Raw genomic sequence first — 15,103 nt, forward strand, 5'->3', positions numbered from 1 at the left:
GTTTCTTTTTGTTGGGGTAGTGGAACCGTAAGGGGTAGGGGCACTTGCCCCCATGTATTTTTAACCCCCCCCCCCCTTTTCAAATAAAATGTGCCCTTTGTGAGATTACATTAAATCTCCGCATTTTAGTTTCTGACGTTGATTCTCTCTCATTTGTTATTCTTGTGAAATATTTCCGTTTTTATCCTTTTTTCTGTTTTCGTCTCTGAATAGACACGTATACAGTCCAAAGGCAACCTAATGTAATTGGGGGGGGGGGGTTATATTTAACGAGCTTGTCGGGGCTATTTGGTATTTTACCTTACAAGACTCACATGAGGAAAAAAGGAGCCCCTCTCTATCTTATATGGTCCTTTGTTTATGTTCTCTTCAAGCGATATAAAGGGTCTTTCGTGAGGAATTTTTCCGAGACGACTGTAACTGTTTCTTCAACGAACATTTTCCCCCCTTTAAAGTACAGAAACAGAGTTATAATTTGTGCCAGAAGAGACCACAAAGGAATAAAGTTTTACGACTTTTACAAACTTCTTCAAATAGTCAGAAACTTTTTTCGGAAAGGTTTTGCTCAACTTACATTACCATGCTTCCGGCCGAAAAAGTACTCTGAAGGTGTGTACATCTGAATACGCCCAATTACCTTTGATATGTACGTGTTTTTTTTTTGCTGCCCTTGATCGTATGTGTATAAGGTATATGAAAACACCCGTGTTCTGTCATTAAGAGTGTGGTATGCCTTTTTCAAAAGACGAAATGCCCTTTTTCCTGCCCCCCCCCCTTAACCTCGCTCAGCCATCCCTGCTTACCCTTATCGATAAAAGATACCAGTAATTCCAATATTCAGTATGGAGTGGACGATTGTGAGATATAAATAAAATGCGATTAAACTGTTTTTTGAATTATTTCTTGATTACCTAGAAATAAACTTGCCATGCTAACGGGGAAGTAGTAAAATGAGAGTACATTTATATGGGGCGCCAAGTGTCCGCCAGTATATTCTGTGCAATTCAAGCAATTCCGTACACAAAATGTGTTTTTATTCAGACGAAAATCTTTTCGTCATGACGCTGTTTTATTTCGTACACGAAATTTATTTTGTGTCACACAAAATTAATTTTGTCTCAACGAAAAAAATTTCGTCTAGACGAAATGTAATTGCGTCCACAAACTTTTTTTGGCGTGCCATACTCCGTCCAATTCACGCCATTCCGTACACAAAAGTTTTTTTGTTCATATGAAAATGATTTCGTCATGATGCAATTTTATTTCGTATACGAAATTATTCTTGTCACACAAAATAAATTTTCGTCGAGACGTACAAAATGTAATTTCGTCCACAAAATTTATTTCGTACACACGAAATGAATTTTGATCTAACGAAATGGCACCCCAAGTGTTCAAAGGAAAATTCTGTAGGAAAATTTGTGTTTCACTCCAACGAAATTCATTTCGTCATGATGCAGTGTGATTTCGTATACGAAATTTATTTTGTGTCACACTTATAATCAATTTCGTCGAGACGGAATAAAATTGCGTCCTCAAAATTCATTTCGTTGCGATGCGAATATCTATTCCGTCGATGAAATGATTTTGTGTCACATCACAAAAAATTCTGTCGACAAAATGATTTTGTGTCACATCACAAAAAATTCCGTCCATGTAAAATAATTCTGTCTCCTCTTTCTGGCAGGGTATATGAGATCGTCGCTGATTGGCTGCACCTTGCTCAAGCCGATCTTCGATCGATCGATATCCGGCCGCGGGACGGTCACACTCACAGGTCGGCATGTTGGTGAACCTTTCCTGTTTAGCTTAGATTTCACGTTATCATGGTTATTCATGCCAACAAGAGCTGCAAACAACTTCTCTAATTAGTAGAATGTGGACGGACATTGCATTCGTAAGTTCAGCTATGTTTGAATTACGTTGAAAACAAAATGGGAAATCGTAGTGGTTGCCATACCTGCTACTTTCATTTGCAAGAAGCTGTGTACTGTAAAAATTATAGTCCCATGTATTCAAGTTTGTGTACTGTAGTCAGACAAAGGGGGGGGGGGGGGGGATTGGTCTTTTCTGCACACCTAAAATGGTGAGGAATTATACAGGCTGAAGATATTTTGGCCTAGAACTTAGCAAATAATGTAAAATTCATACAGAGCAAAATGCTGAAAATTTCATTGAAATCAGATGACAAGTATATTTTTTTTTAATTTGAAATAACAAATTTATTCAACAGTTTGGGCATGTTGGGCGGGCTTGGCCGCAACTTGGCGCAAGTTTACCCAGCCTCACTAACCTCATACCCCGGGGCCGGGGCACTTGAACAAAAAAGTGGTGGGGGTGTGCCGCAGGAGAGACAAAAACGGGGGGCTTGGAGCGGGAGTATTGTAAAAAGGAGGGTCCTCGGAACGGGGTTTGGAACTAAAATTTTGTGAAATGGGGGTCCTTGGAAGTTGGAACGGATCGATCGCCAGCGTGTGAGTACGTGCGTATGCATCCCTATAGGCTATGGAACGGGCATCCGTGATGCAGCTAGCGCAGCCTCCGCCAGGTGCGCTCGCTCAGAGACGATGGTCGGACAGCGCTCTGTGGCCGCTTTTCACCAAAATTGCAGCAGATCAATGCGACCGGAATGGCGTAACGAAAAATATGCGAAGCTTTGGAGCGAATTTCTTCTTTTTTCTAGATGAGAACAAAATGCTTTGCCTTGGAGCAGCTTTCTTTGTTTTTTTCTCAATAAGACAAAAATGCTATGCCTTGGCTTGGAACGGAAATTTGGGTGTAAAAATGGGGGTCCCCTCCGCGGCACATACCCACTATGCATTATATACTGAGTGCCCCCCCCCCGGGCCTCGTACTAGTGTGAGTGCCCTAGCCTACTCCACTTAGTACTTACACGTATTGCGATGTTTCAGTCTTGATTCAGGCCCTCTTCAAATTCAGCTCCTCTGTAATTATGCTCTCGCAGACAAAGTCCGGAGGGGGCATTAAGCGTTCCACCTGTCCATTGATTTGCCTGCCTCCCCCCCCACCCCCACTTGGTTTCAGTGCAATAAATTGAAATATATTTGATTGTTTTTTTTTAAATTTAGGTGTGTTGGTAGATGACACTCTAGGCACCGTGCCTATTAATTCCTGTGTTAAAAAAGTGAGTGCACGCGAATTAAAAGTTGGACTTAAATTACTAGATTTTAACATGGAACTCCATTAAGAAAACTATTTTTAATTAGTCCCTAGATACTACTTCTTTTCTTGGGGTATTGAAGCCTATTCGTCCAGAACTTGCTCAACTTTTGCGACTAGCCTTGTCGCCATAGGGTTGTACACATCCTCGTTTAATACTGATTGTCACGTGACACGGCAATGTGTGTGTGTGTGTCGTTAGGCTGTTTGGCCTGTATTCAAGGCGTTCTATCCGTTATGATTTTATATTGAAGCAGAATACATCAGGTATAGGCCCATGTCAAGTCAAATCGATACAGGGATCGAGGAGGGGGGAGGGGTAGAGCAAAAAATTCCCAGTCACATGAAAAATGATATTTTTTAATGATTGTTCATGCATTAGGGCAAACCCCTGTGTGGCAGGAGCATGATGAGTAAAAAAAATGAAATAGTAGAAAGAAAGAGGCCGAAACATATGGCACGTGGGAATAAAGTTGCTTTATATGTTCCAAGCGAATGAAGCAAGCGAGAAAAAACCTTTCGTGCAAATCTAAATTTGAGACAGTTATCTTACCTTACACTTTTCCTAATTTTGGTTTCTTTAATTCCCTTCATTTTTTTATATCTTGGTTGTACGTAGAACATTCGGGGGGCATGCACTGGGCATAACCCTGGCTTGTGTACCCCAGTGCTAAATCAGCAGGTGGGTTTTGATATCTCTGGATCTTTAGCAATTTTAAAACTTTTTATAGTTGTAATGGATGAGAAAATCCCTGCAATCTGATTGGTTGAGAGCAATGCAAAAATTTTACTGGGCTGCATGAACGATATCCCGATAATCAAAACGCAACGATATCCACTGTAAACAAGCAATCGTCCGAAAAGGTCATTGTGATGTCATCGCGCATGTACTGTTACCGTCGCTTGTTTACATCAAAATTTGAATTTCGATCAAAGCAGAATGAATCAAAGGATGCAAAATGATCTGTAAGTACAAATACGGTACCGTAATTGTCATTGGGATTAAAACTGCCCACATACTCGTTAGTTGAGAAGTCCAGACATACATGTACGATCTAACGTTAGATCTATACTGCCCTGGGCTGGCTGTGCACAGCGAAATATCCACTGCAGGCCCAGGCAGGCGCTGGCCCCCGGCGCGGCCCGCATACACACACACAGCTACATGTATTGGAGGTCGGAGGCTGCCTCAACTGCTCAAGATATAGTCAATGCAAAGCTGTATCTGGCATTTTGGGTATAACAATATCTTTGTGGCAACATTATCCAGTTAAGCCCATATTTATGTTGTCCAGGGTTATCAAAGTGTCTGCGCTCTGCATTAGATTTTGGAATTTTCATGCATCGATCCGGTAAATAAATCATGCGTCCAGTAAATAAATCATGCGTCCGGTAAAAAAAATCATGTGTCCGGTAAATTAAATTTACCCGACGCATGAAATTATCATGCATCCAGTAAATCATTAATTTTTGTGGTTTATTAAAAAAAAATTCCATTCTATAAAACAGATGATGCATGGGTTTCTTTCGTGGGTCAGTGGAACTGTGTGCATGTGGTTACCTTGTACACAGAGTTCCTACTGACCCACTCTAACGCATCATTTGTATATAGATGGCTACTATTTTTTATTAAATCGCGAGTGTAGACCTAAATGTAATTATAGAAAAACATTTCGTTAAGGTTTTTATTTTTTTGACCCCCCCCCCATCAAAGAAGGAAAAACAATTATAAATGAAGTTATAATATACACCCCTTTAATGATTTCGCTTTTTCTTCTCTCTTTTCCCCTCCTTTTTTTTTGGGGGGGGACCTTTTCGTTTATTTCCCAGTCTTCCCTTTCTCCCCCCCCCCTCTCTCTTTCTTTCTTTCTTTCCTTTTCTCTTATCTGGATTTTTTTTCCGGTGAAATCCACTAGGGATCAAGGGCCAGCCTGCATGCCCCTGCAGCGGTTTACGCCTCTGCCGTGGTATACGCATGATCTTAACCCTAAAAAGACTGAATCAGCCCCCCCCCCTCGACATTTTTCGTGATAAATCCGCCGCGCAAATCTTTTTGACCGCGTTGCTCGCTGACTTTTTACTTTCAAGTCTCGCACAACTTTTGAGACCAAAATTGTGACCCCCGGGTACACACTTTCGAAATTACGCAACATTTCGTTCGTGCATGCAGACCCAAAATTACTCAAAAACGTGAATTTGTGTACAAATCCAATACAAATAGTGTTTTTAGCCAAAATTCATAAATGTATTATTATTTTTCCTTTTACTGCTTAAAATCAATTTATTTTATCTTTTTCATGGTCAAAATAAAGTCCCTGACAATTTCCATTGAAAAAACAATGAAAAACAAAGTCGAAAAACAATGAAATACATAAGAAATTTAGAAAACAATAGAATACATAAGAAAATAAACATGATGTTGAAATTTTTTAAAAATAAATTTGATCAGATGCCTATCTAGAGTAGGTGAAACAAAAATTAGCATTTCAGGGGCATTATTTTATTAATTAGAGCAAACTAATGATTTTACGCAAAAATTAGCATAATTAATGAAACATGGGATTTTTTGCATAATTTGATGTGATAATTTGGTAGATTATGCCATGGGTAATGTGTGCCAATTTTCGTCGCGATCGCGCAATCGACGTCCGAGATCATAAGGGGGCGCTGAATCAGCCCCCCTCCCCAGTCTTCTTAGGCATCAAAATAGCCCAGTCTATTTAGGGTTAATCATGATTAAAACTAGAGGTAAATCCAAGATTTTCCAAAGTAGGGGGGGGGGGTGGGGTGAATTTTCTCAAGTACAATTAGACAACTCCCAAAAAAGGTTCTCACTTAAAAAAAACCGGTCATTTTGTCTCACGTAAAGTGATGGTCACTAAAAATGAAAGTCATTTCGTTCGCGTGATATTCGGCAAGCTCCCCCCAAAAAAATAAATAAGAAAAGGGAAAGTCATTTTGTCCATGTTATATTTGGCAACCCCCCCAAAAAAAAATTAAAATTAAAAAAAGGTTTTAACTGTAATTATGATCGAAGGTAATTTTGTCTTGCGTAAAATTTGACAAATGAAAAATAAGATTGTCACTAAAAAAATGAATGTAATTTTGACCCACATAAAATTTGGCAAGCCCCCCCCCCCAAAAAAAATGAAAAGGTTTTAACAAGCAAAAAAAAGGCTAAAAAGAGAAAGAAGAGACAAGAATATGAACGAAATATATCCCCATTACAAATAATGCTGTGATCATCATGAGGGAGGGGTCGCATAACTAATATAATTCCAAAATATTTACTATAAATCTCAATAGGGGGATCGTGTAGAAATGCTCACCAACAGTGAGCATTAATAAAATCCATTTTAATTTCAACTAATTTTATAAAGTATTAAATGTCTTCCCACCAAATGAAAGTCATATCGCATAACTCCAATTTGTATTAAGGCGTACATTTACCAAAGTCTTGAGTTTGAAATCAGATTCAGAACAGCATTGTCCAACCGGCAACCCATATTTTGGGTAATGTCGCCTATGAGGTCCAAACATTAACATTAATCATTGGTACTAGGAGTGTGTGTGTGTATTTTGAGTTTTTGACAGACGTATATCAATCAGGTTTGATTATTTACGTCTGGGACCGACCTTTAATGTCACAATCCGAAAGACGTGATCAGGGCTCGAACCTCTGCATCAATGTGTAACTTCCCCACAGCTTGGAGTGGGTGACACCATAGGAGTGGATGACACCATAGTAATAATAATAATATTCCACATATTTATATAGCGCTTAATGCATCGGAACGACGTCTCTAAGAGACTAAGCGCTTTCCAGACTCAGTATTACCACGGTCATCAGAACCTTGTATGCCTGCGTACAATGTATGCACCTTCTCCACTCCCTGGGGAGCACTCCAACAAGAGTTCCAAGACTCAATTGCTAGGCATACTACATTATACATAGGCTTTCACATCCTACCAGGTACCCATTTAACACCTGGTGGAGAGTGGCAAAGTGGATTAACCCCTTGCCAAAGGACGCTAGTCCATGGCGGGATTCGAACACACGACCCTCTGATAGTACAGGCCAAGTTTGAATTTGGAGTCGGCAGGTCAAAACACATTAAATATGCAATTTAGTTTCCGCATGATAATGTCTTTTTTATGAGTTATGAAATATTCTACTTATTTGAACAAATTTGGGTGTGTAGGTAGATGATACCAATACAGGCTAAGTTCGAATTCGGAATATGCTGGTCAAAGATCACAGCTCATTAAATATGCGAGTTGGATTCCTCACGATATCTTATCAAAAGTCATCAGATTTTTTAAAATTTGGGTGTGTTGGTAGATGATGATGCACAGCATTTATATAGTGCCATATATCTGTTAAAGACATTCCAAGGCGTATTGGAGGAGCCAGCCAATCTGGGTCGCCTACAAGGGTGCGCACACAGAACTGTGACCCGCAGGTATCTCCTCCCAATTACTGGTTGGGGGTATCCGGGTGGACCACTACACTGGGTCATTAAATATGCGAGTTGGTTTCTTATAAAATAACATCAATATGAAATAATCACGTAGGCCTTATATAAAAAGTGCAAAGGCAAGTAATTTTTTTTCTTACTTTTTTTGGAACTTTTATATATGTATTTAGGATGTATTTTGTCCTGAAAATTTAACATTCTAGGCACCGTTTGTGATCCTGAACAAGATGTGTGTGTTCTAGATAATTACTGAGAATGCCAAGCACGAACATAATTTTTAATAAGTGTTCTAGCATGATCCTGTTAAGGACTGTTTAACCATGAGGATGGTACATATTTCAATAATGGGAATGCGAAGCACGAGCTGAAAATTGTTGACATTCCGACCTAAAAAAAATGGTCATTTGTTCTATGCACTAGATCATAAAATGATAGGTACGTAACTAAATAATTGATGCGAGTGCAAATTGGGAATTTGAGTGTGGCAAACTGATTCTGTTTGGTTCTGCTTGCGTAGACTGGGGCCCGTTTCTCAACACCGTTAAGTCTTCTAACTTCTTAACTAAATTGGAAATAGTTAGCTACCTGTTAGCGAACTGTTTCACGAATCCCTCTTTGCCAAGATCGGGGACAACTTGACCAAATAGTTATATATCTCCAAACCTGTCATAACTTACTTCTTTCTTAAGGGTCAAGTCCACCTCAGAAAAAATGTTGATTTGAATCAATGGAGAAAGACCAGACAAGCACAATGCTGAAAATTTCATCAAAATCGGATGTAAAATAATAAATTGATGACATTTCAAAGTTTCGCTTATTTTGAACAAAATAGTTATATTAACGAGCCAGTTACATTCAAATGAGAGAGTCGATGATGTCACTCACTATTTCTTTTGTTTTTTTATTGTTTGAATTATACAATATTTCATTTTTTACAAATTTGACAATTAGGACCTCCTTGCCTGAAGCACAAAATGTTAAAATAATGTAATTCCACGTGTTCAGGGAGGAATGACACTTCATTTCACATGACAATGACGAGAAATAAAAATAATTCATATTTCATATAATAGATTACAAAAGAAATAGTGAGTGATGTCATCAGTTTCTCATTTGCATATCGACCGAGATGTGCATAACTGTTTTGTGAAATGAAGCGAAACTTTAGAATGCCATAACTTTCTTATTTTACATGCAATTTTGATGAAATTTTCAGTGTTATGGTTGTTGAATTTTTCTCTTTTTATTCAAATAAAGTTTTTGTTGGAGTGGACTTGTCCTTTATGTAGTGATATCATGTGGATAGACTGTGACATTCAAATGAGCCTCGAAATTTGAAAATTTTATTACGTAATAATTTAAAGAAAAATGAATTATATAGCAAACAAGTGGGATAAATCATTCAATAGTAATTGTAATGCACAGAAATTATAACAAGTGTTAATTTAAGGTAGTAAAATAATTGAATTGACAAAGATTCTACCACTTCAGGTCATCCATAATTGGACTCGTTTTCAGACCCTTATCAAAATTTTAATAAATTCTTCCTCTAATATACGCATAGCATTCATAAAATTGTGCGTTTAGGTATCTAAAGAGTTTAACAATCCATGATAATATATTTTTTGATGATGTTTGGAATCCTGAAAATCTGTTTGATTATCATCATGTTAAAGGCAAAAAGAAGCTGCTGAAAACTGCTTATCTAAAAAAAAAAAGAGCCAATGGAGTAAATTAGAGAGTCAAAAGGGGGCCTAAGCTTTCGATCCTAGCAGAATCTTCGTCGGAGGCAAAATGACAAACATATAAAGTGGAACAACCATGATATAGACCACAAACATCCAACAGCAACACTAGAAACCATCATGTTAGGAAGAAAGCCTTATGGTTTACTTACGTAAACTATTCAAATTTTATATCTTGGGATAAATATCTCAATGTCCACTTACATGTGATTTTTTTTATCATGATATGAATTAGTGTTAATTTCATTTCCTCAGAAATTTAATGCCCATGTCTGCATGTTTAAGTACTTTTTAAGCATATTTTGCCTCTATTTTTTGCAACTTTTGGAAAATTTGCTATTTTGTGACTAAGGCTACGTCTGGTATGTACTTTCCACCAATAGTATCAATATGATATTAATGGATTCTAGTTAATCCTTTTGGGTAATTTTGGAACTAATTCTGTGTTTGGTAGATAAATAGGACTAACTTGTCCAGGTGTTGAGAAACGGGCCCCTGCTGATGAGTAGGCCTAGAGTTTTTATGCCCCTGCAGATGAAGCCCGGAGGGGGCATTAAGTGTTGCCCCTGTCAGCCCCCCCCCCTTGGTTTCCGCGCAATAACTTGAAAAACATTCAATGGATTTTAAAAAATTTGGTGTGTAGGTAGATGTCACCAAAATACAGGCTAAGTTCACAGCTCATTATGCAAGTTGGTTCAAAATTTATTTTTTTGATTATATTTATATGCGTATTGATTTCTGCATGATATTAAGTTCAATCATATTGAATGGATTTCTGATCGCGTTAACTGGGGCCCGGGTTGGCACGTTTTAACCAGTGTGTTTTAAAACACATTTTTTTTACTTGTGTGTTATAAATAAATCCTCTTTCTCTTCCCCCCTTTACTCTTTCTTGATTGCTTTGTCATGTTCCTCTTCTCCCTGTTCAATCTTGCACAGCAATCAATATTAAGAATATCATTTTAACAAACAAATCTATGTGATTAGCTCACTTTTATCTACAATAAATTCGTAAACATGGCAGGGCCACACAACATTCAAGACTATTTTTGGAATGCATGCATGGTTACGCAGTTATGATATACACAAGTGCATATTATCAGATCCCGAATTGCTTAAAAACTTGATTTCATGTACAACTCAATGTGAGTCATTGCCAAAATTTGTATCTGTATCATTATTTTCAGAAATTGCTGAAAATTTCTATTAGTAATAAATTTGAAAATCTGTACATAAGAAAAATGAAAAAGTAAAAAAAAAAACATTACCAGTAACCTACATAGACTGGGCTATTTCATTTCCTAAGAAGACTGGGGGGGGGGGGGCTTTATGATCTGGGCAGTCAATCATGGGATCACAGCGATGATTGGCAAACGCATTACCCATGGTATATTCTAAAAAACTATAATCAAGTTTTGCCTAAATCTCATTGCTAATTTACGCGTAAAATCAAAAGTTTGCTCTAATTTAACTAAATAATGCCCCTGAAATGATCACTTTTGGTTCACAGACTCAATATATTTCAACATCACACTTATTTTCTTATGTGTTTATTGTTGTTTCAATGGAAATAGTCGGGGACCATATTTGACCGTAAAAAAGTTGAAATTAATTGATTTTAATCAGTAAAAGGAAATATAATGGCACATTTATGAATTATGGCTAAAAACACTATTTCCATAGATTTGTATGCAAATTCACATTTTTCCAGCAACTTTTGGTCTGCATGCACTTCCAAAATGTTGTGTAATTTCGAAAGCACATACCAGGGGGTCGCAATTTTGGTCTCAAAAGTTGCGCGAGACTCGAAAAAGTGAGTGATGCTGTAAGTCTGTGAGTGATGCGGTAAAAAAAATTGTGCAGTGGATTTATTGCAAAATATGACAAGGGGGTAAATCAGCCCCCAGTCTCATAAGGGTTAAAAACATTATATAGGCCTACTGATTGTTTTTAATATACATTTGATCAGAATTCCTGAATTAAAAAAATAAGTAGTTCAAGGGCTATATTTATAGGTTTGAATTGAATTTGTATTTTATGCCCTAAAATTGGTATAATTGATTCAAATGAAATAAAGCATATTGATTTACCCGAAATGAAATTAAGCTTTGAAACCCAATGTATATCAATTTTTCCATTGTGCAAATTCTCCTCGCCCCCCCCCCCCCCTCGATTGACAAGACTCAGGACACCTAGGGACAACACGTATATAATCATGTATTAGGAATGAAATGTCATATTACTTATAAAGTGTTTTTTTTTGTAGGCATTCAATTTCCATGATTTAGTAATTTGGGGGGAAATATCAACTTTTCTGTTCAAAATTCATAAACAAAATTGTGGTAATCTCTTATTAAAACATCAAGAACTGAAATCTTATTTTATTTAGTGTATAGTTTAATTGATTTACAGAAAATTGCATCATAAAACAATAAAAAAACATTTTGTACTACAATTCTGCGGGGGCATCTGTTTCCTTTGGACACGTCAAACTTTCTTAATTATGTGTAATTGATTCTATGACATGTGTTTACATTTGCTGCAGATTCCCATTCAGCCATTGGACTGAACCGGTACCAAGACCGGAACTGTAACACAGTAAGGATGGTCAATATGAAGCGAGCTTCATTGAATTCCTCCAAGAGCTCTGTACTCTGTTCTGATCATTTTGAAGATGCTTGCTTTGACCTGGGCAGACGATACGTCTTAAACAGGATGCTGTCCCAACCATATTTGATTTCCCGCCTCGTCTTCAGAAGGTACAGTGGATCTATATCATACATGCGTTCTAAAGAAATATATATTCTGTTTTATCTACCTTTGTTTTGATAGAACATTGCTTTAATTATTCAATTTTCAGTAGCAAAATAGAGATGAAAATTATCCTAATCAGGAGGATAACCATGGACCGGGGCCTATACTGTGTATTTACAGTAAACTACTAAATAAATATATTTTTTAAAATTTGGTTTAACTCATAATCCTGGGCTACTTTGAGATTGCATAGCCCAGGGAGGGGGAGGTGGGCTTTTTTGGTCCCCCTCTTCAGATCTTGCCTCTGATCAAAACGAAAACCAATGCACACATCAACATCAATGTAATCTGCAAGCATGGAACTAAAGGTTACAGAATTCATTAAAATTTATTGTTAATAAATTATTTATTGTTAATAAATTAGTAATGCTAATTTATGCGTAATAGAGAATTCTTTGTTTTAAAGGTTAATCTCTAAAGAATTCCCGAAATTCTATGATTTCTAACAAAGTTGCTCAAAAATAAATGGTAAATGACATTTCTAATCTTATGTATTTTATTGTTTCTATAATTCCATATGTATTTCTTTGTTTTGGGGCCTTATGTATTTTATAGTTTTTTTAATGGGATCTGTTCATGGCACTATTCTGATTATAAAAAGCAAAGATTTGATTATTTTCAACCAATAAGTGCAAGAATAATGATAAATTTGTCAATTATGACTGAAAATAGAATTTCCATTGGATTAAATGTGTATACAAAATAATATTTTTGAGCAATTTTTGGTCCGACATAAACTCATAAAATGTTGCGTAACTGAATATCCGGGTGTCTCAAAAGCTCTGCAGAATTGACCAAAAAGTAATCATGGTACCTCATTTCTCATTGTGGACTTATCATGAAAAATGTGGATGGGGAGGGGAGCTTATTAAGCCCCCCCCCCCCCGGCTAGATAGGGTTTATATATCATCATGTATATTTTTAAAAAAATTATCTTGTTGCAAGTCACTGCAAAAGGTTTGATTTCTAAACGAATATTGTTCTTCATGGATAATCGAATATTTGATTGAAAAATTATCTTTGAATAGTTATCTTTTCATTCTTGTATCTGTTTTTGTTCAATATTCTTTTTTCTTATTTTTTTATTAATTCGTCTCCTACAGAATTCACCCAAACCAAGGTATTTCCCAAAAGACTTTTCGATTCAGCAAACAACCTCCCAGATACTGCAAAGACACCAGTGCCAAAGTCTTCAGCACCTTAATTTCTCGAAGACCACTCCTACTGAATACCAGAAAGTCCAAGAGGGGTAAAGTGGAAGTCAACAACAATAATGGACTGTATTAAAACTTGGAGAAGAGGCTGAAAACCACACAGAAGTCCTACCTTATACATTACTTGCTTTTAAGTTTGGACAAACATTGATTTGCACAACTTTACAACAAAAAATTTACGCTGTGTGGATTCTGATTATTTAAAATAGCTCAATGAAAACGTTTATCACTGGGCATGTAACAAAAATGAATTCATTGAATTTGAAGATGTCTTACAGTATATTCATTCTGATTTGAATGTCAGAAGAGAAAAAAGTTTGTGAAAAGTAGGAATGACGGCAAGCTGACAGAAGAATAGAATACATGTAGGATAGAACAAGGCCACAGTTATAAATGAGCTGTTGGATAGAGACAAAAAGATGAATTAAGAATGGGGGTGATAGAGAAATAGAGACAGGAATTGGGGAGCCTGTGATGAATGCCTGAGAAAGTAAAAGTTACCATATTTTATTTTTTTAAGGATTTGAACAGTCAGGAAGAATGTGGTCTTTTTTCTGTTGTTATTTCTCAAAATACTGGTATGTTTTGTGTACAGAAAGGGGTATAATCCTTTGCAATAATCACTCTCACAGAAAATATTAACTAATCAAAAGAAAAGTCAAATATTTCACTGATTTACAATTGTTCGGTCACTCTCATATCTAAAGTTACCCCCCCCCCCCCCATCATTTCAAGGTATTGGAGAGAGAGGTTGGGCAGGACATGGCTGTCAGCAGAAAAAAAATGCAGGGTGGGGCAAAACAATTTTGGGATATGTGCGAGGGAGCGAATGCGACAGAGCAGAATTTTGTGGGGGGATATATGCGAGAGAGCAAAATGACAGAAGGAAAATGCAGGGGCCAAGAGATTTGAGGAATATGTAAGAGGGAGCGAAGTGACCAAGCAGAAGAAATGTAGAGGACAACAAATTGTTGGGTATGTGAGGGAGCAAAGCAACCAATTAAAAAAGGAGGTTAGTCAAAACGTTCTTGAATATGAGTAAGGAAGCAACTTGTTCACTTCCGAGCAGTAGGACTCGTTTTAAAATAGCTTAGGAAATATGTGTTTCCTAAGCATGGTAAACACATATTGTAGGCCTATAGTACAATTTAGGTGCTCTAAGAGTTAAATTCTGAATGAGCTGCATTTGCTGGTAAATCATGCGCAGAGGATCTTTGTCTTTTATCCATTTCTACACTTTTCTTTAGATTTCAGTTTTAAGGCGGGAAGGATCCCACCCTCCTGTGGATGCTAATATTTTGACTGACCCTGGGTAAATAGAATAATTACAAAAACAAAAATGATGTTTTAATATGAGATTTTTTAATGCCCCTTGAAAGTCCACCATCTTTCTCACTCTCTCCATCTTTCTTTTTATTCATTTTAACTTTCCAATTCTTTCTCTCTTGATATCTATAAAGTTCAGGTTCACCCTTTTAACTTGCACTATTCCAAGCCCCCAACCAATTGGCATCCACAGGAATGGGGGAGTGGGGCTTCCCCTAGAAAATAAAGTCAAACAAAAGAAAAATGTGGAAAATAGAAATGGATAAAGACAAATAATCCTCTACGCATGTCTTACCTACCAATACAGTTCATTCACAATTTAATTCTTGCAACACCTAAATTCTAC

At 37.0% G+C, this 15,103-nt stretch overlaps 1 long non-coding RNA gene across 2 annotated transcripts; it reads left to right on the forward strand.

The window, feature by feature from the left end:
• Window positions 1-1,681: 1,681 nt before the first annotated feature.
• LOC121417548 lies at window positions 1,682-14,104 on the forward strand. Of its 2 annotated transcripts, none has more exons than XR_005970381.1 (3): window positions 1,682-1,897; window positions 11,949-12,162; window positions 13,321-14,104. It is a non-coding gene; the product is annotated as an uncharacterized LOC121417548 (long non-coding RNA). The 2 variants fall into 2 exon arrangements; XR_005970382.1 differs by lacking the exon at window positions 1,682-1,897 and adding an exon at window positions 3,079-4,146.
• The last annotated feature ends 999 nt before the right edge of the window (window positions 14,105-15,103 follow it).

The sequence above is a fragment of the Lytechinus variegatus genome, chromosome 6, assembly GCF_018143015.1.
Source record: "Lytechinus variegatus isolate NC3 chromosome 6, Lvar_3.0, whole genome shotgun sequence".
Taxonomy (NCBI): Eukaryota; Metazoa; Echinodermata; class Echinoidea; order Temnopleuroida; family Toxopneustidae; genus Lytechinus; species Lytechinus variegatus.